The sequence below is a fragment of the Gavialis gangeticus genome, unplaced genomic scaffold (assembly GCF_001723915.1).
Source record: "Gavialis gangeticus isolate Ggan-Ray unplaced genomic scaffold, GavGan_comp1, whole genome shotgun sequence".
Taxonomy (NCBI): Eukaryota; Metazoa; Chordata; order Crocodylia; family Gavialidae; genus Gavialis; species Gavialis gangeticus.
Window position 1 is genome coordinate 3,578,649 of NW_017729029.1, and position 22,216 is coordinate 3,600,864.

The 22,216-nt window shown below is 48.6% G+C and overlaps 2 long non-coding RNA genes across 3 annotated transcripts in view; both read right to left on the minus strand.

The window, feature by feature from the left end:
* Positions 1–22,216, minus strand: part of LOC109300465 — a 33,918-nt gene that overhangs the window by 5,724 nt on the left and 5,978 nt on the right. The window contains exon 2 of one of the 2 annotated variants that reach the window (XR_002098241.1): positions 3,131–3,253. This is a non-coding gene — a long non-coding RNA (uncharacterized LOC109300465). Of the gene's footprint in view, positions 1–3,130; positions 4,055–22,216 lie in introns of those variants that run through there. The other variant, XR_002098240.1, reaches the window with a different exon arrangement.
* Positions 4,879–16,859, minus strand: LOC109300467. Its single transcript, XR_002098244.1, has 3 exons — positions 16,548–16,859; positions 6,501–6,506; positions 4,879–4,891 (listed from the first exon to the last, which is right to left on the minus strand). It is a non-coding gene; the product is annotated as an uncharacterized LOC109300467 (long non-coding RNA).

Here is a 22,216-nt window from a genome sequence, read left to right on the forward strand (position 1 = left end):
CAGTGAGCAGCATGTATTTTAAGCAGTGCCTCCTAAAGTATGTCCAGCTGAGATAAGACATACCTTCAAATCACAGTAAAATGGGAGCTGGTAACACAAGCTGCAGGCAGAGCAGAGCTGGGACCTGTACACAGTGACATCACACCAAAGCTTTCAGCAAGGATGCTGCAGTTCTCTCAGCCCTCTTACAGAAGGGAACAAGACCCTGACCCAACCTCATTTCCAGTCTAGGGTGGAGGGGTCACAGCGATAAAAGGCATCCCCCAATTGTATTACCAAGGTACTCCTAAAAGTAATAAAGACAGGAGCACAAACATCAGTGCCCTTACTAGCACTACCTAACCATCCCCCAACAAGGAGCAGAGTATACATAGTACAATGCATACAGCTTTCTTTTTCTATATAAACTGGCCCAGCTGCAATTCCAGAGCTCCCTGCATGAAGAGATCACTAGAGCTGTTTGCTCATCTTTTCAGTGGGGTTTTCTCATCCCATGTTTTTCTCTTCTGCTTTCTGCCTGATTTAGCTGTATCTTCTGTTCACCCCATCCCCTAGCACAGCACTCAGTTCTCCTTACACATTGCACCATGCTCCTTGTTAACCTCACTCACCCACCAAGGGGTCCCATTACTGATGATAAAACACTTTCCCCAGAGCCTCCCAGCTTTCTTCAGTTGCCTCAGGACCTTATGAGCCCCCTGCCCCCCAGAGGCTCCCCCTTTCTATGCCCAGACTTGCTGTAACAAGAAAACCCTGTAATTAGCAATCTTGTGGGCATTCATGTCCCTCTGCCTCCAGAACTTGTCAGCTGTGTGTCATATGTCCAACACCTCTAGTACTTAGTGGAGTGGCTCCATAAGCTCACATGGCAGGGAGCAGCACGTTCAGAGCAGGTGGATCTCAGATCTATCCTGCTCACAGTTCTGAAATTGCAAGTGCTCAGTGTGCAGCACTGACAACCACAGTGATCCTGGGGGGCCACAGACTGGGGTACTCCAGAGAACTGGTCCTTACAGAGATGGGAAAAGCCATACAGAGAAAATAAGAAAACACTTGAGCTCCAGCTTTTCTGGGGATTTGAACAAGTGTTTGCTTTTACCTTCATTTCTGCCATTTCTGCACGTGCTGGACTTGGCCAACACCAAACTTTGAGCAGGTGAGTCTGTCTGAGATGCAGCCAGACTGACCTAGGAAACCATAAAGGATCAGGGATTTGCAGGCTAGTTTGTAAATCAAGTCAATTTGGAGAAGCAGGAGAACTTTGGGATGTACATCTGAACCAAACTCAGGAACTTTTTGCATTTCCAATTGCTTCCATCCTCAGGTAATTGAAGTTGTTCAACCCTAAGGCCTGTTCTGACAGCCCAGAAAGAAGCTGTCTGATGTAAGGGACATGTGCCTGTCTTTCTAAAAGCCTTTAGAGAGGAGAGGGGAAGAGCTCTAGTTATGAATTTACCTATCCACTATTTCTTTTGAGACTGCTTGTGAGTGGAAAGGAGAAGCTGGTGGTTTGATGATGACAAAGACAGTGGCTTCCCGCTGACCACAAACCCCTTCACCATACAGCGTCGCTTCTGTGATAAATGCTGTTTTAAAAAAAAGACCTGTTTTTTCAATGAAGCAGCAGATCAAAGGCGGCTGTATCTGCAAGGCAGACAGTAATTACTAGCAAATAATCTATCCACAGCCACTGCCTGCGAAGTAATGCTGAGTGTGATAAGGTGAATCTGAGGAATGCCCGAGAGAGATTGATTTAGGAACATAAGTAACAAACACAAACAAGGGTTCAATGATAAAAAGAGACAATTAACTTCATATACAGTGGAGCCCACTTAAAAGCCAGGCCTGTCAAAGGGATGAACCTGTGAAAAGAATGAAGCACCCGGCCAATGTATACATGGCCGTGAACTGTGAGAGCACCTTCCCAAAAAGAAAAGCCTAGAATTGAATGTACTAATATTCTCTCAGATGAGGCATCCTGAGGCAAATAGGGAAGCAGGTGACCTGGAGGGAGCAGAAGCAGGAGGGGGAACAGCGAAGCCTTCTCATTCTTCCTAAGAAACTAGGGCAATCGGCTAGTTACCTCACGTGTCTGTGCACAAATGCACGGAGCCTGGGAAACAAGCAGGAGGAATTGGAAGTCCTCACAGTCACTCAACTATGATGTGATTGGAATATCAGAGACTTGGTGGGATAGCTCGCATGGCTGGAGCACTGTCACGGATGGGTATAAACTATTCAGGAAGGACAGACAGGGGATGAGAGGAGGAGTTGCACTTTATGTAAAAAAGCTGTATGATTGCTCAGAGCTCCAGTATGAAACTGGACATAGGCCGGTTGAAAGTCTCTCAGTTAAGGTCAGAGAGGAGAGCAACAAAGGTGATGTTGTGGTGGGGTTTGCTATAGACCACCAGACCAGGAGGATGAGGTGGATGAGGCTTTCTTCAAACAGCTAGCGGGCGGGTGGGACAGATATGCAGTGCGCTGCATTGCGCCCCATACCTTGCGGGATTGGCTGCCAGCAGCTGCGGTGCCAGGACTGCACAGCTGCAGCACCAAGAGGAAGCTGGGTGGGGGTGATGTGTACAGGGGGGATGGAGGCAGGGGTGGACACGGAGGAGCCTGTGCACCGTGCGGTCCAGCTCAGCCCTGGCTGCGACAGAACGGACCGCAGCCAGAGACAACCTCAGCAGGGTGTGGGGCCTGCGGAAAATCAGCCTGTGCGGAGCCCCGTCCCCAGACGCAAGGAAGCCGCAGTGGATTTGGTGGGGGGGGGAGTGCTGAGTGGCTGGACACACTGGATTTGAGGGGGTGCAGAGGGGAGTGCTGAGTGGCCAGACATGAAGCTGGCAGCAGTGCGTAGTCGCTGTGCTGCTCCACCCGGCTCCACAGGGCCCCCTAAAGCACAGGGCCCAGGACAGTCGCCCCAATTCACCTACCCCCCATGGACAGCCCTAGGCACAGCCCTCCATCCTCAGACTCTTGGCTCCTGGTGGCAGCCAGAGGGCCAGATAGAAACAACTGGGAGGCTGAATATAGCTCACAGGCCATATTTTACCCACTTCTGGGTTAGGGGCTGTAACCGGGGACCATTACCAGCCCCTGTTTCAAGCAGCGGAGGAACCCTTACCTGCGGCAAACCCGTCTCACTAAACCCACATCCGATGACATCAGACGCCCACGGGAATTCTGGCAACACAAGAGTCTGCCACAGGAGCCATTGCTGATTGGTCCTGCGAGCTGGAAGAACCTGCTAAAAGACAATCGCCGGTGAGTGCTGATGCCCCTAGAGAGGGGACACAGGAGCAGCTGAAGCAAGCTGTGCTGAATCCATGCAGAGACCTGGAGCAGAAAAAGGGGAATGCCAGTGTGGAGAGCCCGGACATATCCTGACAAGCAGACTGCTGTGGTGAGTTCTCTGTGGGGACAGTGAACCCTGGGAGGAGTGACGGGAAGAGACTATTGTCCACAAGAAGTTTCTTTGAGAACGCTCACGTGAGTAAAGACTGCTATACGTAGAGCTCAGACAGGGGAGGCTTCATAGTGTCATTTTTGAGAGCAAGCATAAAACGGTGGACCCCACCTAAAGGAAGCATTGAGAGGTGGAACCAAGCCGCTGAGGAAACAAGCTGGGTAATGGTCCCTATATCTGAAGAGAAACCCATCTGGTTAACTGGATATGGGTTGGGCATCGACAGGGTGTAAGGGGTGGTTCACCAGATGTCTGCTATCACACTGGCCACTTCTATATTCTTTTTCTCCCATTGAGGCATGGCAGGCAAGTAAGAGGGAGATGGCAATTAAAGCAGCAGGCACTGAGAAGGCCCTCGCCCACGGGGACTATTAAGAGAAGCTGGAAGTATATTAGTCCATGGGGCTAGACACAATGCACCTGAGGGTGCTGAGGGAGTTGGCCTATGTGACTGCAGAGCTGCTGGCTGTTAGCTTTGAAAACTAATGGCGACTAGAAGAGGTTCCAAGTGACTGGAAATGGGCAAATATAGTGCCCATCTTTAGGAAAGGGAAGGAGGAGGATCCAGGGAACTACAGACCAGTCAAGCTCACCTCTGTCCCTGGAAGAATCATGGAGCAGGTCCTCAAGGAATCCATTTCTAAGCACTTGGAAGAGAAGGTGATTATGAACAGTCAGCATGGATTCACCAAGAGCTAGTCATGCCTGACCAACCTGATTGCCTTCTGTGATGAGATGACTGGCTCTGTGGATGGGGAGAGCAGTTGATATTGTATACCTTGACTTTAGCAAGACTTTTGATATGGTCTCCCACAACATTCTTGTAAGCAAGCTAAGAAAATATGGGTTGGATGAATAGATAGAAAACTGGCTGGATCATCAGATTCAAAGGGTAGCAATCAATGGTTCAATGTCTAGTTGGAAGCTGGTATCAAGTGGAGTGTCCTAAGGGTTAGTTCTGAGGCTGATTTTTTAATATCTTCATCAATGACCTGGAAGATGGGATAGTGTGCACACTCAGCAAGTTTGCAGATGACACCAAGCTGTGGTGGGGTTGTAGTAGATATGCTGGAGGGTAGGGCTAGGATTCAGAGACAAATAGGAGGATTTGACCAAAAGAAATCTCATGGGGTTCAATAAAGAGAAGTGCAAATTCCTGCACTTAGGATGAAACAACCCCATGCACCAGTACAGGCTGGGAACTGACTGGCTAAGCAGCAGCTCTGCAAAAAAGGACCTAGAGGTTACAGTGGGCAATAAGCTGAAGATGAGCCAACAGTGTGCCATTGTTGCACAGAAAGCTAACAGTATACTGCATTGTTAGGAGTGTTGCCAGCAGATTGAGGGAAGTGATTATTCCCCTCTATTTGGCACTGGTGAGGCAACATCTGAAGTCCTGTGTCCAGTTTTGGGCCACCACTACAGAAAGGATGTAGGCAAGTTGGACAGAGTCCAGAAGGAGCCTATGAAAAAGCAGTTAGGGGGCTGGGGCACATGACTTATGAGGAGAGGCTGAAGGAGCTGGGTTTATTTAGTCTGGGGAAGAGAAGACTGAGAGGGGATTTAATAGCAGCCTTCAACTACCTGAAGGGAGGTTTGAAAGAGGATGGAGCTGGACTGTTCTCAGTAGTGGCAGATGACAGAACAAAGAGCAAAGGTCTCAAGTTGCAGCAAGGGAAGCTTAGGTTAGAAATCGGGAAAAACTTTCTTACTAGGAAGGTAGTAAAACTCTGAAACAGGTTACCCAGACAGGTTGTGGAATCTCTGTCCTTAGAGGTTTTTAAGACCTTGGCTAGGCTGTGATTCTATGATCCCCGAGACAGCTGGTTTCTCACTGGCATGGAGTGCTAAATAAACCTCTGTGCTGGGTATCAGCTTTTCTCCCATGTCTGTTCCTAAACCAACAGAGTCTTCTGAAATGGAGATACCCCAGAAAGCTTGTACCCAGTACAGAAGTATCCAATTCATACCACCATCACGTTGCCTTTCATTGCGTTGGGCTCAATGAATTGTCACATTCAAGATATTCTGCTCCTACCACTAACACTGTAGTTGTAACAGAGGTAAAGGGTCTAAATAAGTAGGGGTGGGATGGACTGTGGATCCATCCCACCCCTCAGCAGGGAAGCTTTGTGCGCCAGAGGTGCTTGTTTGTCTTAGGATATTCTGCCTAAGGAAGAATCCTGAGTAACGGTCTCAAAGGGAAACTTCCTATATCATCAGTGACAAAAAACAGAGGTTAGAAGATTCTCAAATCGTTGTCTAAAACTCTAACACAATCCCCAGCCCAGAGTCCTCTTTCTCTCAAATCTATGTTTTAGCTGTAGTACAAAAGCAGAACATCCCATCTCCTACTCCCTCCCCTGTCCTAGCCCTGCACATGTTCAAGGGGCTAAAAAACCCTGTAATCCCATTACCCAGCTCTATCAGTCACTGTCAGCTTCTCTATAACATTATGAGGAGTGGATAAGGACTTGTTCAGATGTCTAATTAAGCTGCAAGATATCTGGGCACTTCAGCAGGATCAAAAACAGCAGGTCCATTCTCCCACCTGCCAAACATTCAGGAGATGTCCGTTTTAAAGTCTGTCTTTTAAGTACAGTGCCTATCGGTTCCTGTGTAAGGCAGGGAACGCTTATAACCTTTTGTGTGAGAATGCAGTTTCCGTCAGCAGAGACTGAGGAAGAAACCCCCTTCTGCTGTGGGTGGCAGAGAGCGTCACATGAGCCTTGTCATTTTTAGAGCTTATAGACCCATTAGTAGAAACTACCTTGCAGGAGTGAAAGAATTTCCTTTTCATTTGAGTAAAGTGCCTGCAGTTTTGTCTGCATGGTAATAAATATTAAACCAAGAGAGTTAATCTGTATCTGCAACATTTTAATAAAGAAAACACTAAGGAGAAGAAAGCAGCAGCCGTTGCTTGTAGCTCGCGTGTGTCTAATTAGATGGTATTCATTCCATATTAGTTAGTGGCAGAGGCACACTTCTGCTTCCCACTCCAGCCCCTTCTCTCCCCCCAGAGCAACACATCAGGCTTGGCTACCCGCATGCCAGATTGAAGAGAAGCCTGGAATGCGCTGCGCCATGGATGAGCTCTCCCATGGAATGTGAAGCACAACTCCCCAGTTGTATGGAAAAGGTCACTACAAAATTAATTTCATTCTCTTTAATTTTACATGATCCCACTCCCCCTTACAAAGCAAAGCCAGAGAGCAGAACCTTCCATAAACACCACTCTGCCATGCCCACGAACAGAACATTGTGGTCTCCTGTGCCTCTGGACTGAGGTGTTTTGGGCAGCTGCTTAGTGAAGGAAGGAGGATTGGCATTGTGAGGAATAAGTATCAGGCTTAAAGGGCTTGATTAGAGTGGCTGGGGATGGTTCCCAGCTGGGAGCATCAAGCTAATATCATCCTTCCAATAACAAACCCGTGGAAATGCCTCCCCTAAACAGAATCATCCCCAAAGCACCCCACCACTTTCCCAGGAGCTGGCTTCTCCCATGGTCCTTAGGAATGCACAAACACCTTGGTCTGACTTTTTGAGGACAGTTCCGGTCTGGTCCAGCTGCTCTTCTAGCTGCTCATTGCTGGACAGTTTCCAACCTTTCCAGAATCTCTCAGGGCAGTTTTTCATTGCCTGCCTCTATCTGATTGATGATAAATTGTTCCATCTTGCCTTTGGCTTCTTGCAATAATTAACTAGGTAGGAGTAAAACTGGTCAAATCATATTGTTGACCCCAAAATGTGATTAATTTTGGTATCATTGGGTGCATCTACACATGTGCTTTACTGCAACGTTGACTAATAGCTCTGCCATAAAGCATCATGCATGCACCCATATTAGGGCACAGTAATTTAACTAACTCCACTGTAGGATAGTACCATCTGGGACAAGTACCATACTATGGCACAGAAATTTACACCACCACAACGCTCGTGTAGATGGTGATGGGGGCTGGCTGGGGCATGAGGATGCTACAGTGCTGGGGCTGCCTGCCAGTTAGCCCTGTATTGTACCACCCTTGTGCCCCAGCCAGCCCTGGTGCCCCAGCCAGCCCTGATGCCACCACCCAGAGCCTGGGGCTGACCCCCTACACCCCCTGCCACTCTGGAGCTGCTCCACCTCTGCTCTAGTTGCTGCAATCCTGAGTGCAGCACACATGTAAATGCTGCACTCAGGAACAGCTGACTCCAGCGTGAACTGTGCTGGAATTTATTGCATAGCAGTAATTGCACATGTAGATGCACCCATTATTGCATAAAATCAATCTTGAACCCACGCCATCAGCTCAGAATCTATTTGGCAGTGCTGTAGCAAGGGAGGCGAGGGGGGCAACTGCCCCAGGTGCCAAAACGAAAGGGTGCCAACAGGTGCTACCCAGCTGGGGCAGGGCGCAGGACAGAGCAGTAAGCGGCTCAGTTGGCGGGGGCACAGGGACAGGGGAAAAGTAGCTTCTGCCTCAGCGTGCACTCCCAGGGAACCATGGAGGGGGGCATGTGCCCTCTAGATCTGCGTACAGGGCGAAGGCAGGCTGCTGCTGTGGGCTTTGCTCCAAGCACCCAATTTCCTTGCCATCGTACTGCTATTTGGTACATGCAATAATTTGTTTAGAAAGTTTGGATGTGTAATTTTCAGACCATGGTGGTTTGTGAATTAATGGCTCTGACTATCTTCTGTGTGTAGCATGCGATTATTCCCATGGAATTATCTGTGCTCTCTGATTGGATAATAAACAGGAGACTGGCAAGCTGTGGGCTTCCAGCCTGAGTCTGCAAAGTCTGGGAGCTGCAAACACTTTCCCAGAGGCCATCATGATATTTGCAAACATCAGAGTGCTTTATCCCACCACAGCAGCAAATCAGTCTGAGCTAGTTGTGCTCAATTCTCTCTGCTTGCTTGCTTGTTTGTTTGCTCTGCAGAGGGTTATAATAAAGGGGGTTGGTTCTTCTCTGTAGAAAATATGTTAACAACAATGAGAAAAAAGTTGATGTTGAAGCCTTCCAAATTCTCTTTTTGATAACCCAAAATAGTTTTGACCAAAGACTGTTTGATTTGGAGCTGAAGTTTTAGTAGCTGAAAACTTGACAACTTCTGCACGCACACAAGCATAGTGGAGAACCCAGTCCTCTGTCAGAAGAAAAAAAAAAAAAAAGATTATTTTTGGTCAGAACCATCCCATGTAATATTCCCACCCCCCACAAAAGCCAGGGTACCCGTTGGCAAATTACTTTAACTAGAAATAACAATCCTGCTACTTACAAAATAGCAAAAGCGTCTGTGCAAACACCAATTGGGAAACATTTTATTCATTTCCTCCTTTTCTCCTATAGGTGGCATGACAATTTCTTTTGAGGCTGCTGTGCAGCAGGTGACCTAAACTTGTTCCTGGGACACCTGGTTCTTGTCAGCACGGTCTCGAGGTCACTGGGTGTCACTGACTGAAGTTAATTGGAATTGCCCAAACATTAGTCTAACCGAAGGAAAAAAAATAAACAGAAGTAAACCTGGGCATTTGGCTCCATCCTGACCTCCTCTGCTGAGTGCTCAACTCCCAGGCCAGCATTGTCCATACAAATGAGAGAAGGAAATGGCATGAAGTGATTGCCACCTGTCTCTCTTTTCCCACTGCATAACAATTATCCCAATGCATCAGTTCGTTAAGGCCTCAACAGGCAAGGGGGATCACTAGTCTCTTCCTTAGGGCAATTCTACTGACAGTGCCTGCTTTCCTGTTTATTTTCTTTAATCCTGGATTCTTTAATAGCCCCAGAGATGCGAGCTCAGCTGCTGCTTGACTTTAGACGTGGAAGCTTTGGACCTTTCTCCTCCCCCATAGAAAAAGCCTGGATACCTCAGTGCTCCTCAGACTCCCCACAGTTGGTAAATAAGGTTCCCACTGAGGAGCCAAGATGGGTGAGGCCTGCCCCTGTCAAAACATTTCAGAACAATAGTCATAAAGCACAGCCAGGCTTCAAAACAAGTTAAAACAGAGCCACTAAGGTCTGGTCACCTCATAAACTACAGATAAAACCAGAAGGGCTCCACTAAAGCAGGTTTGATCTTCCTCCCTTCCTGTATCTCTTTCATAAACATCTTTGGAAACCACAGGAGGGAAATCTTATTGATGAACTCTGAAAACTAACATCCTCTAGACTCTGGGAGCCCCCAGCCACAATCCCACAGTTAATCTCCCCTCTCCATGGCAGGGCCAGCCCCAGCACTTTGCTGTCAGCTCTGCAAAGTATTCTGCCCTCCCAGCACCCGAATGTTCATCCGTTTTATCCTGACGCCTGTCCCACCCTCCCTGCCAAAAAACCTTTTAACTGATTCTGTTCCTGATGCTCCCACTCTGCTCTGCATTAATAAGAATGAACAAGTCCTGACTTCTGTCATTTTGCAAGTGAATGGCTTGCCCATGAATACCAACATGTTCCCATTTCATCACCTGGCACTGTTGAACTTCTGCAGAAAATGTTTCCCCCCCCACCACAACTTTGTGCCAATCCCAACAGCACCAACAAGCTGTTAGCCAGCTGAGCCAGGCACACAGACTAAGTACAGGCAATCAAAAAGCCTGAGGCTCAATCAATTCAGTCTTTGCAGGGTAATCTAAGCTGCAGAGATTAAACTGAGAAACAACTGGACACACATTTACCTTTGATTCAGGGAATGCAGCCACATGTCTGCAGTGGCTCAGGCCAAAAGGCAGGGGGTGATATACCACTACTCTCTGGCACTTCCTCTTCCTGCTGCCCCCGAGGTCTCTGGGCTTTGCAGTCTTCATCACAGCAGTAGGACTCTGCAGGGTTGTTCATCATCACTTCCTTTTCCAGATGCCTCTGGGATTTGTAGTCCACAGTTGTAGGCAGCAATAACTTTCAGTAAGTTTAGGCAGGGCAGCTCTTTTCCCAAGGGAAGGGTAATTTAATCCCCCTTCCCTGGCCCCAGACCTCAGCTAAAATTTGCCTCGGGGCAGACCCTGCCTCTGTCCTCCTTTGTCCCTCCGCCCAACCCTTCTCTGCTCGAGCAGCCAGCACAGCCAAGCCCTTGGCTGGAAAGCATGCTGGGGGACTATGGTTTAACTTAAACCAGGAAGGGGTCTGGGACAGAAGTTTCATAAACTGGTTTGACCCAAATCAGTTGAGCCTGATACTACATTCAACCAGGTTTATCTTAAACCACTTTCAGCCATTTTGAAACTGGTTTATGTCCATGCACTGAGCTTATGTTCTGTTACAGGTTTAAACCAATTTCTGATTACTTAAACTGATTTATGTGTAATGTTTGTCCCTAGCCACAGAGAGCAGGGCTAGGTGAACATTTAAGACAACCTGTGGTCCACCTCAGAGTTTGTTATGTAATGTAACCACCATGAAACTTCCAACAGAATGTCCCTGGCAAGTCAGGGCACTCCTGTGAGTGGTACGTCCATGGGCAGATGTAGGATTTAGAAAAAGGGGGTGCGGGTGGAGTGACACATCGTATATATAACACAGCACCAATTTTTCTCAGGTTAAACAGAAATTAGATGCTTTAGTAATATGCTAGGGGCCTAGCACTATAGTATTTGTTTAAGCAAAAACAAATATAACTACTAGAATGTGCATGAGATTATATATAATCATACCAATAGCTTGCTTGATTATATATAAAGTTGAAAAAACACAACAAACTAGGCAAAAATAGTCAGAATAATCCAAAGATATTGTGTCATTAGTCCTGTAATCATTATAGTTAAATATACATTTCTTATTCAGATTCATAAAACAAAATCTAGCCTTCTTGAGTGCCTTGACAATGACTCCAATACTTCACAATCAGTTATATCTACACCTAAGTTAATATTATCACACCTGAGTTAAGGTTATTAGCTAGAGCTAAAAACAGTCTTCAGGGCTGTGAAATAGAAGGGACATCACCAGGAATGGCTAACAGACAGTTAAATTGCAGAAAAAAGGAATAGTGGAACATTAAGACCATTATAAACCCTAGAGGGTTGTTAGCACCTGTGGAGCAAAGAGAGATTAGCAGGAATGGGAGATGACAATGAGTCATGAAATCAATGGATTCTCTTAGCACCACCTGAATAGAAATGCCATTGTTCCTCCCAGGTAGTTATCCTAGAGAAGTAAAGCTAGAAGGGACCTCAAAAGATCATTTAATCCAACCACAGATTCAAACCTGGAACTTTAGTTTTCTTAGCATCATGCGCTAGCCAATTGAGCTAAACTATTGGTTCTAAACTTCGGGTGGAGTACTCCTGCACCTCTCTGGGTGAGTCTACTGCCATCTGGGTTTGTTACCACTCTGTGCAGCCAACTAATGGCCGGGACTGAGCGTTACCATACATGTTTCTTTTCACCATACCTGCATCACAGATGAGCACCAGACTGTAGCAGTGTATTAGGAGTGAAAGGAGTCTAAGTGGGGGGAAAGAAAGGACTGAGGATGGGTCAGCATAAAAAGAAAAGGATAATGACCTGGAAACAGAGGCACAGGGAGGGTAAAGCCATGTTTTCTAAACTGGGAATTCATATTTGAGCTCCAGAATCAAAAAAGCCAGCTTATCAGGAATTCCCAGCACCTATAGGTCCCAAAGGAGTCAGGAAGAGTTAGAGGTACTCAGTGTTTGTGGATGTGGGTGTTTAATTTTGGGAGCTCAACTTTTAAAATGTTGTTCTATGTGGCTTGACAAGCACCATAGTTGGGAAGTTGGAGCTGGAATTTGTACCTTGCTCGGTTCAGTAGGCTATGGTTTCACACTACTGGGATTGTCCCCTTTCTTGTGGTTATACATGCAGTAACACCAATCTTGGGAAATTATCACGAGACTTGCAATTTCTAAATAAAATTAAGTCTGACTCATGATCTTGTGATAAAACTCTGAAATCTCAAGATTTTTTTTCTTCTGGGGCATGTAGAGCAGCACCCAGCAGGTAAGCCTGTGGAGGGAAGGGGTGGAGGGGAGAAGGACGGGGCAGGAGAAGCAGCTCAAGGCCCCGATGGTGAAGGGAGGAGTGGGGCAGGGGCTGGGGTGAATGGGGCCCCAGGGCCAGGGCGGGTCATGTGACAAAGCCACAGGTGTCTAATCTAGAGTCACGGGGAGGGGGTGGGGGGTGAAGGAGGGTGCGGCTCCCCACTGCTGCACACCCCCCTGGGGGAGGCATGGGGAGCATGTGCTTCCCGGATATGTCTGCAGGGTGGAGGTGGGCTGGTCACTGTGGAAAGGTCTCTGTGCCCTGCTGCCTTTGCCCTGGGAGCCATGTGCTAGTCATGTTGAGTGTCCCCTGCCTGCCTAGTGGTAGAACGCAGAACATGGGGTTGTGCGGTTCCCAGGGCAAAGGCAGCAGGGCTCAGAGCCCCAGCTTGCAGTGGACAGCCCGTCTCCTCCCTGTGCACAAATCCAGGTGGCACATACCCCCCATGCCTCCCCTGGGGATGCGTGCACATACTCCTCACCCCCCCCATCTCTCCCCCTCCATACCTCTAAATCTGCCTGCAGCTCTGTTGCATGACCCACCCCGGGGCCCCATTCACCCCTGCTCTACACCCTCCCTCACTGTGGGGTCCTTGATCTGCCCCTCACTGCCTCTTCCCTTTCCCCCTGCCCCTTCCCTCCACAGACTGGCCTGATGCTGTCTGTGTCTGTGTGCCTGCCCCTCACTCCCAAATCACAGCCCCGCAAGCCCTGCTGTTGCCTCGCACTCCTGATCCACTGTACCCCGCATCCTGCCAAGGTGTGCAGGGACCACACCCCTCCCAGCCCTGGGCTCCAAGCCCCACACACACATCCACAGCCCCCCCCCACACCTTCACAAATAACCCCCACACACACCCTATACCCACACACCCAACTATACAAAGTTGTACCTGCATAATTTTGAGTTAGGAATACAGTTTTTGTATAAATCTCTGACCTATTAAAAGTTAAATAAGTGACTAATGGGATTTGTAAACCAACGGTCAATATATGTATATTGGTCTATACTTCAAAAATAGTATGTCATGATTTACGTACCAAATCTCTTGATTTTTAAGAGTCAGTCTCTTGATTTTTGAAAATGACACTAATATTTCAGCAGAAGAGATGCTTAGCCTCAGACAGCAGCTGGAAAGGACAAGAGATGGTCAAAAACTTTCCACAAAAAAACATTTTTCAACTGAAAATAAAAAAAACCTTTGAGGGGCCAAGTTCTTGAGCCCACTGGGAAGGCGTTTAGACATTAGCTAGTGTCCTGCCCAGAGAAGCCTCCCTTTCTGCTTAAACCACTTCAGTGGAGCAATGGTGACTCCAACATTCATCCTCCCACACAACAGTTTCGTTTTTAATAACCAACATTTCCTCCAGACCATGGGCATAGCTATGGACACCAAAATAGCCCCACAGTATGCCAACCTTTTTATAAGCCACCTGGAAGAAGAATTCTTCAAGAACTGCACCATCAAACCCTTGCTATACTGTACTTAAGATACATCAATGACATCTTCATCATTTGGACTGAAAACCTGCAATCTCTGATTGAATTCCATCAGAAATCAGCAATCATCATCCCTCCATCCAACTATCTTTTGAATACTTCAGCACCAACATTGCCTTTTTAGACACAATGATCACTATCCAGAATGGTAAAATACAGACCACAATATACAAGAAACCCACAGACCAAAATACATATCTTCACAGAACCAGCAATCACCCTAAACACACCAAGAAAGCCATAATATACACCCAAGCCCTCAGATATCACTGAACTTGCACTGAGGAGAACACCCAGGATTGTCACCTCACAAATCTCGAACAGGCTTTCACTCAACAAGGACACTTATCCAGAGAGACAGATCACACGTTTGAAAGAGCCACCCAGATACCACATGAAGAATTGCTGAAATACAGAAGGAAAACCCACACAAATCACAAACCACTGGTCATGACAAATCACCCCTCCCTCGAACCTATACGGAAAATCCTCAAACAATTACAACCCATAGTAGAAGAACGTCCAATTCTTAAAGAGATCTTCCCAGAATCATCCTAGCCTTCAAACACGCACTGAACCTTGCTAACCTCATCACCAGAAGCAAACTTCCAAAGGCCCAAAACACACTATATGGATCCAGACCATGTCATGACAAGAAATGTAAAACCTGTCAACATATCTCCACCAACCCCACAATTATTACACCCCACAAGAGAACCACCAGCATTCCTGGATCTTACAGCTGCACCTCCAGAAATGTTATATATCTCGTCCAATGCACCAAATGCCCTGATGGAAAATACGTAGGAGAGACCAAACAACAACTGCATACCAGAATGAACACACACCAGAAATCTATCAAAGACAAGAATACCCAATTACCTGTGGGGGCACATTTCTCACAAGAAGACCACTCTCTCCAATCTCTCAGTTCTAATCCTCAAAGGGATTTACAAGACACTTTTCACAGACGAACCTATGAACTTCATTTCATCAACCTCCTGGATACAAAAAACTAAATATAGACATTAGATCTATGACACATTATAACCTGCCTGACATCTGAGTCCCCAGGTACCTCTCCACTGTTTACCAGCTACATTCATTCCTCTTCCCCACTCCTGTCCCCCTCCAGCCTGTTTCTCACCCACTAACTCCTCAATTTACATCTTCACTGACTGGCTTTCTTGCATGCATACCAGCCTCTAGCTTCTTTACTATTCATTCCATCCAGGAAGAGCACACACCAACTGCAGACGCTTCCCCAGCCTGAGGAAAAGTATTTAAACCCAAAAGCTTGCTAAGAATTTTTCCAACTATTTCAGTTGGTTTAATAAAAGATATCAGATTTACCCAACACAGCTACAACCTACACCCTTGTAAAGCCTATAGCAGGGGTTTCTAACCTTTTTGTACACAGACTGGCAAACTATCTAATGTACATATTTACATTTAATTTACATATTTAAATTGAAAATGGGGGGTGGGGCTGTGAGGACTGGATCAGGTTGGGGCACCAAGGGACCTTGCAGGGAGGGGGGCTGCACAGGCAATGGCTCCAGGGGACCCAGCTGGGGCTGCCTGGGAATAAGGGACTCTGTTGCCCTTCCTAGGAGCAAGCATCAGGGCTGCCTCCCCATCCTCTGCCCTGGGCATTTCCCCACTTGCATCCCCCCGCTCCCAGCCATGGGTGGGGGGGGGGGCAGGGGGGTCCTGCCCAGCCTGGCATGGGCCCGGGTACCTAGTGGATATGCAGTGCCTCACTGGGCACGGCCATGGCTGTAGGAGCAGGACAGGAAGCACAGAGCCGTCTGCCTCCCACCTGGGGCTGCCCCGCCACCCAGCTTTAACCCCACATGGTGCACATAACTACCAGCAATGGAAGCCACAGCCCAGCAGCCAACCCTCAGCAGCCTGGTACTGGGCTGTGGCCCAGTGGTTGGGAACCCCTGGCCTATAGCACTCTTCAGCTGCTAAACAAAGATTAGTAAGGACCAAAGACACCTCCAGGAGAGATTCTATAAAGGCCATTGTCTCTCTTGCTCTTATGGTTGTCTGTGGTGAGCCTGCCTCACTCATGAGCCCTACAAGCAATCTCCTGAATGGCAGCTGGGCCTCTGGAGAAAGAGTTGCTCTTACACACGACTGTGGTTTTAATACAAATGCAATTAGAGTAATTGAGCCCAACTCTCAATAGACATTTGGAGCAGGAAGAAAATCTGGTTGCTGTATATCTCTGCAGCACCCTCCCCACAGCACCCTCTGCCCTCACAAGCAGCAGCCACACAGGCTTTCCTTTCCTTCACTTATGATTTTCCCCTGGGCTCAAGGTGGTTGCTGGCTGTTTTTCCCAGCCAGGTCTCACCCTGCTGCAATCACACATGTGCACGCACACACACACTGCTGCTGCTCTTTGTTCTCCTGCCTCTAGACAGGTCCCAGCACTGATGATAACAAGGCTGAAAAACAACAGAAAGCAGCAACAGCAGCAGCTATAGACAGAGGCTGCAGGCCCAAACAAGGAGGACCCAGAGAGAGTTCAGGACACCAATACAGAGAAGAGTGGAAAGCCAGCATGAGCATTCCCATTCACGCAAGTCTTGTCTGATAAAAAAACTCAGCAGCTCAGGAAGGTCATACAGTCTGTGCCTGGGGCAGGACTGAAAAACACCATCCCCAAACTTTAATAAAGCCTTTATTACATTCATTGCCCTCTTTATGTGCTCTGTAACAAGTCAGCAATTAAAGTAACAAACTCATAAAGTCTTTATAGGGGCATTTAGGCTAATACCAAGCTCGGCGTGGAAATCAGCTGTGAGCCCTCAGTGGTTTGGCCCAGCTGGGCACCAGGCAGACGAAGATCAGCACCTTCCTCCCTCTCCCCCAGCTGCTGCAAAGGGACAGTGCTGTGGCCAGGTGGGCTTTGCCCTTTCTTCCCCACGCTCCTGGAATAGGGCTGCAGCTGGGAAGGGCAGGCCCCACGGCCACTGTTTTACCCACCTCCCCCCAGCCATTGGGCCCACGGGCTCCAGCACCACTTGGGTGTAAGCTCTGTCCCCCACCCTGAGTAGAGTCCATGTGCCAAGGCTGGACCACCCACCAGAGAAAGCAGCCCCCACAGGCTGGGAGGGTAGGAAACACCAGGCTGCATCACATGCAACTGAACTGTGGAGGGGCATGTCTTCCTGTGCAGCGCTGGCCCACAACAGAGCAGGCTCCGAGCTGCCAGGCACAGCCTGCACCCGTGCTATGGCCCCTCTGGTTGCCTAGCCCCCGCCATGCCCTTGCAGCCTCCCACTCAACTCGTGACTCACCGGCTGAACTCCTGCTTGACTCGTGACTTGGCTGTTGGCGCCCCTTCACTTTGGCGCCCTGGGCGGTTGCCCCGCTCGCCCCTCCCTTGCTACAGTACTGAGATCATGTGCCATGAGCTCCAACACCCAGCCCTACCCACATCACCACTTAAAACCTGATGGGAAACTGACTCAGTTTTGAAGTGAATGTTGCCAGTGCATCCTGGACTACCTCTTCCCAGTGCCCCTACTCTGCTAAGCACTGGACCAAGGAAAAGCTTTACACTACCTTTGTGCCTCCCTTGTCTTCAAACTGCAGGGGTCTGGGTCAAATCAGAGCAGTCTTGGGGATGTTCTAACTTCTGCCTGCCTACTGCTAAAAGCCCCTATGGACCACCCCAGCTGCGAGAAATTACAAGGCTGAAGAAAGCCTCAGTTGCTCTTCTCCATTCCCACAAATGTACTCTGCTGTCTCTACGGCACTGGTGAACGTAGCCATGGAGCAACCAGAACCCTGTGCCAATTCTACAAGGCTCTACATCAGCGCTCCTCAACCTGTTGGTTGCAACCCACAAATGGATCACAGGAATATACGAAAAATTCATTAGCAAATTTTAAAAATGGATTCTGCTTTAAAGGAAAAAACTGGGGGAAATTGCAGGATTCCCCTTGCAGGCTGAGAGAGTTCCAGCCTGCAAGGGGCTGCTTGGGGCTGGGGGGAGAGGGAGGAGGGCTATCAGGCAGTGCATGTGGCAGCCAGGCAGCACAAAGAGCAGTTCCCGCAGCTGTCTGCAGGTAAGTCTGTGGGACTCAGAGCGAGCAAGGGCATGGGCAATGTGTCAGGGGGCCTCCCCAATGTGCCACCCCAGATTTGTGTGCCCACAACAGGCACAGGGCCGGAGCCTGGCCAGGGCAGCATGGTCAGCTGCTGCCTCCATGACCTAGTGGGCAGGACCCAGTGCAAGAGGGTGGAGTGGGGTGGCATGACTGATTGATTGCTGCCACCGCCACTGTCAGGACCCCCATGCCAGCCACACCACCAGCACTGCAAGGAGTAACGGATGGGGGCTGGCACACTGCCCTCAACTCCTCCCGCCACCAGCTGCATGTGTGCAGGGCCATGGCTCTACTCTGCCCCCATGGTCTGGCCACCACTGCTACCCCCCTCAGGATGGGCAGGATGGGGTGCCAGTCTGGCCAAGCTGCAGCTCCATGCCTGCTATGGGTGCACAAATCTGGGGGGCACATACCCCCCATGCCCCACAACCCCCACCCCACACACCCACCCCCTGCCCCACACAAGCTGGGGCCTGCGGTTGGGGGGCAGTGGGTCAGGAGTGAGAGGCACCAGCAGGGCTAGGGGGTGTGGGGCTCTGGGTTGGAAGTGAGGGGCACCAGCAGAGCCAGGGGACTGTTTTCTACTTAAAGTAGAAAGTACAGTATTTACTGGATCAGGACTGGCTACTGATGTTTACAAATGTGTCTAGTACAAAAAAGGTTGAGAACCACTGCTCTACATAATGTTCGACCCCTACTCAACAGGAGGATAGATTAGCCTTGAACCCATTTCCAACCTAAGTCTTCTTAGCCCACTTATCCTACTGTGCTTCCCAATGACAGACCATCCCTGGAGCCACCCTGGGACTCTGCTGATCCTTAAGGAAGTCTAAGGAAGCTGAGAGAAGATGTTGCACAGCCAACTTTTTGCTATCTCTGGAGCCAGGTGGCTGCAGCTTTTGAGGGGATGAGCACACAGGAAGGGAGAAGCTGCATTTGAGAAAGGCCAGGGGATCTGTAACGACTGACTGGATTCAGGCTCATCATCATTCAGATGCACAGAACTACATTCTCTGACTTAACAAAAAACATCCACACAAATTAAAAACAAAAACTTGCATTAATAAACATTTCAGGCACTGCAGCCAAACAAGCTCATATCAGAGGAACGTGCATGGTTTACATGGCCATTGAGAGCTTAGCATCTGCTAAACTCAGAGCCATCTTTAACCTGATATGAACCCCAGTAGGCTACAAGCCAAAATTAAGTTAGGTGACTTTCCGGACCTTCTTATATGTGATTGGAATTCCCATAATCCCTCCTGGCTTTAAAGACGCAGTGCCTAATTACCATTGCAAATAAACCCGTAATTCCCATTGCAGTCAGCTTTATATCCTTGTTACTATCCCACCTGTGCTCCATTTACCATGAATCCCCAGCGCCCACAGAAAGATTTACTCAAGAAAAGCAAATATGTGTTTAAACTAAACTGGTCTGCTTTACTTCCACCCTGTCAGTCCTGGGTGCCGCTGTGTCTTGGGGTCATTTCTGCTTTCCCCATCCAGGCTGTTAGAGGGTGACCTCACTGCCACAAATCTGACAGCAGTGCTCACTCACCCCCTTGGTGCCCATGGTTCCCTAATCCCAGGCCAAGATGTGCTTTTGTAATGGGGAAGGGGAGCCCCTTGGCCTGCTGAGGGCTCAATGATGTGGGAGACTGGGTGGGGGTGGAGCAGCAAAACCCAGTTACAGCATAAAGACTAATAATGGGTAGTAATATATGACAGGACTGTCATTGATGCTGTGTGTTTCTGTAGCACCTTTTCTAATCAGGATCTCAGAGGACTTTAAATATCTGAAAGAACGATCCCCACAGCATGTAGCTATAGTTGATCCTTTCAAATCCAGTGGGAAGACAGACACACCAATGTTAGCGTCCTCTTGCAAGCAAACACTATGAGCATCGAGGCAATGATCATCCAACATCAACTTCACTGGGCCAGCCACATCCTCCAGATGCCTGACTCCAGATTCCTGAAGCAAGTTTTATTCTCCAGGCTCAGTCAAGGCATATGCTCAAGAAGAGAGCAGGGAAAGTGCTTCAAGGATGTCCTCAAGGCCAACTTGAAAGACTATCACCCAGGACCAACCCAAATGGAGGAAGAGTCTGCTGCAAGGATCTCAGTACTTTGAAACTAGATGACAACAACAGGAGATGGAAAAGTGGGAGCGGCAGAAACAATATTTTGTGGACTGAACCAAGAACCCAGATTCACTCACTTCTCACAGAAACATGTGCCCAGGCTGCAAAAGTCTGTCAATCCTAGATTGGTCTCATCAGCCATCTTTGGCCCTACAGATAAAGCAATCATGGAAGACACTCCACCTAGAGTGCAAGAGATTGCCAGTGATGATGATGGACTGCTTCAGGCCTCTTTCAACCCTGCTTTCTAAGGCTTCTGTGATCCTTATGAGGCAGGTTCTTATCTTTGTTGCACAGATGGTCTCTGTGAGGCAGAGGGATTTCTCCAAGTTCACATAGCCAGTCAGGAACACAACCTGGGGCCTTTGACTCCCACTCCCACTGAGCCTCAGCCAGGAAATCAGGCTAGCTTTTGAGAGCCTGGCTAGCCCCTACCCTGGGCTGCAGCTGACTTCCCAAGTGCTCACAGGAGGCGGAATAACATATCACATGAACTAGAGCAAGGAGAAGATTCCCTGATTCCCCATAGGCAACAGAGCACTTTTACAGCTATCAACAGGGTGGGGAAACCTTCAGGCAGGAAGAAAGTATGTATGGAGTATTGCTCCACTGTGGGAAAGTATGAGTGAAGGCAGGAAGTAAAGCAAAAGGTATGAATCAGTATATGTAATGGGAACAGAGTGCCAGGCCCCTTCTGCTCCTCCCTGGGTGATTACAGGATGCAGTGCAAGGGGCAGGATGATCAGATGCTAAACAGGTAGGCAACTAGCCCCTGTGCCAGCTTTCTTGGCACAAGCTAAAATGAGCCTATTCCCTCCCCTCTCTCAGCACCTAAGGATCTGGAGCTTCTGAAACGTATCAGATTCTAATACAAGAGTTACCTAATTACGTAAGAGGTTCATCAGTTCCCTAGAACTGAAGTCACTACCTGGGTGATTATACAACAGCCACGCTTCTGCCTCATGCAGAGGTTATGTTTCTGAGAGCAGGAGTGTTGGAGGATATTTCATGTATTTATTTAAAAATGAATCTGATCCTGGAGCCAATGCATCCTGACAGCTCCGGAGACTGGAATCTCGTGTATCCACAGTACAGGGGCAGCTTCCCAACACGCAGGCCTCAGCCCTCAATGGAGAAACCAGCTCTAGGGGAGAGAGGAACTTGGCTTGCAGGCCCCTTTGTTTCCCTGCTGAGGCTATTAGCATGGGATCCAGTTAGTGTCAACTGCAATGATGGCTTTATACTGATGACAACTATACACTTAGGAACTCAACCAAGGTCCGTGATTGATTTAATATGGTTCAGCCAGCAGCAGTCAGGCTGGTAACATCTTCCAGGAACCCACCACTGCAAGACCAGAACAACCACTTCAGATCCCCCGCACAGCCTTGCCTCCTGTCCCCTTGATGTGAGCCCAACAGGAAGCTAAAGAAACGAGGGCCAGATCTTGAGCTGCAGTGAACTGATGTAGCCCCTGTGACCTCAGTAGAGTTACACCCGCTGAGAATCTGCCTGCTGAATCAGCCAACATCTTGTGTATCCAAGATATGCAATGATTCAGCCGGTGCTGTGTTCTCAGGACACGGCGCAGGGGGAGATGGAGCAAGCAGCTGCCTTGTGCATTCCAGACACCATGAGAAGGGATTCCATGCCGTACTCGTCACTGCTGTGCATGACGTGCCTATGGGCCAGACACCGAGGGGTTAATTAGCCAAGGCAGTTTCTTCACAGATTAAAGGCACCTTGACGGGCATTGGGAAATCATCTTCTCAGCACTAACAACCTGCCATTGCAAATTGGATTCTGCTCTTGTCTGCCTCAGCTTGGGTCACAAGGAGCCAGGAGGCTGATGTTTTTTGGAATCTCTTCTCTGGGTCCCCAAGGGTTGTGTCTGCCTGAGCAGCCCAGACTGCCCTCCCCATTCAGCCCAGAGAGACCGATCTGTCACTGTCACACCAAGCCCCTTATTCTGGGACATGAGCCACGCT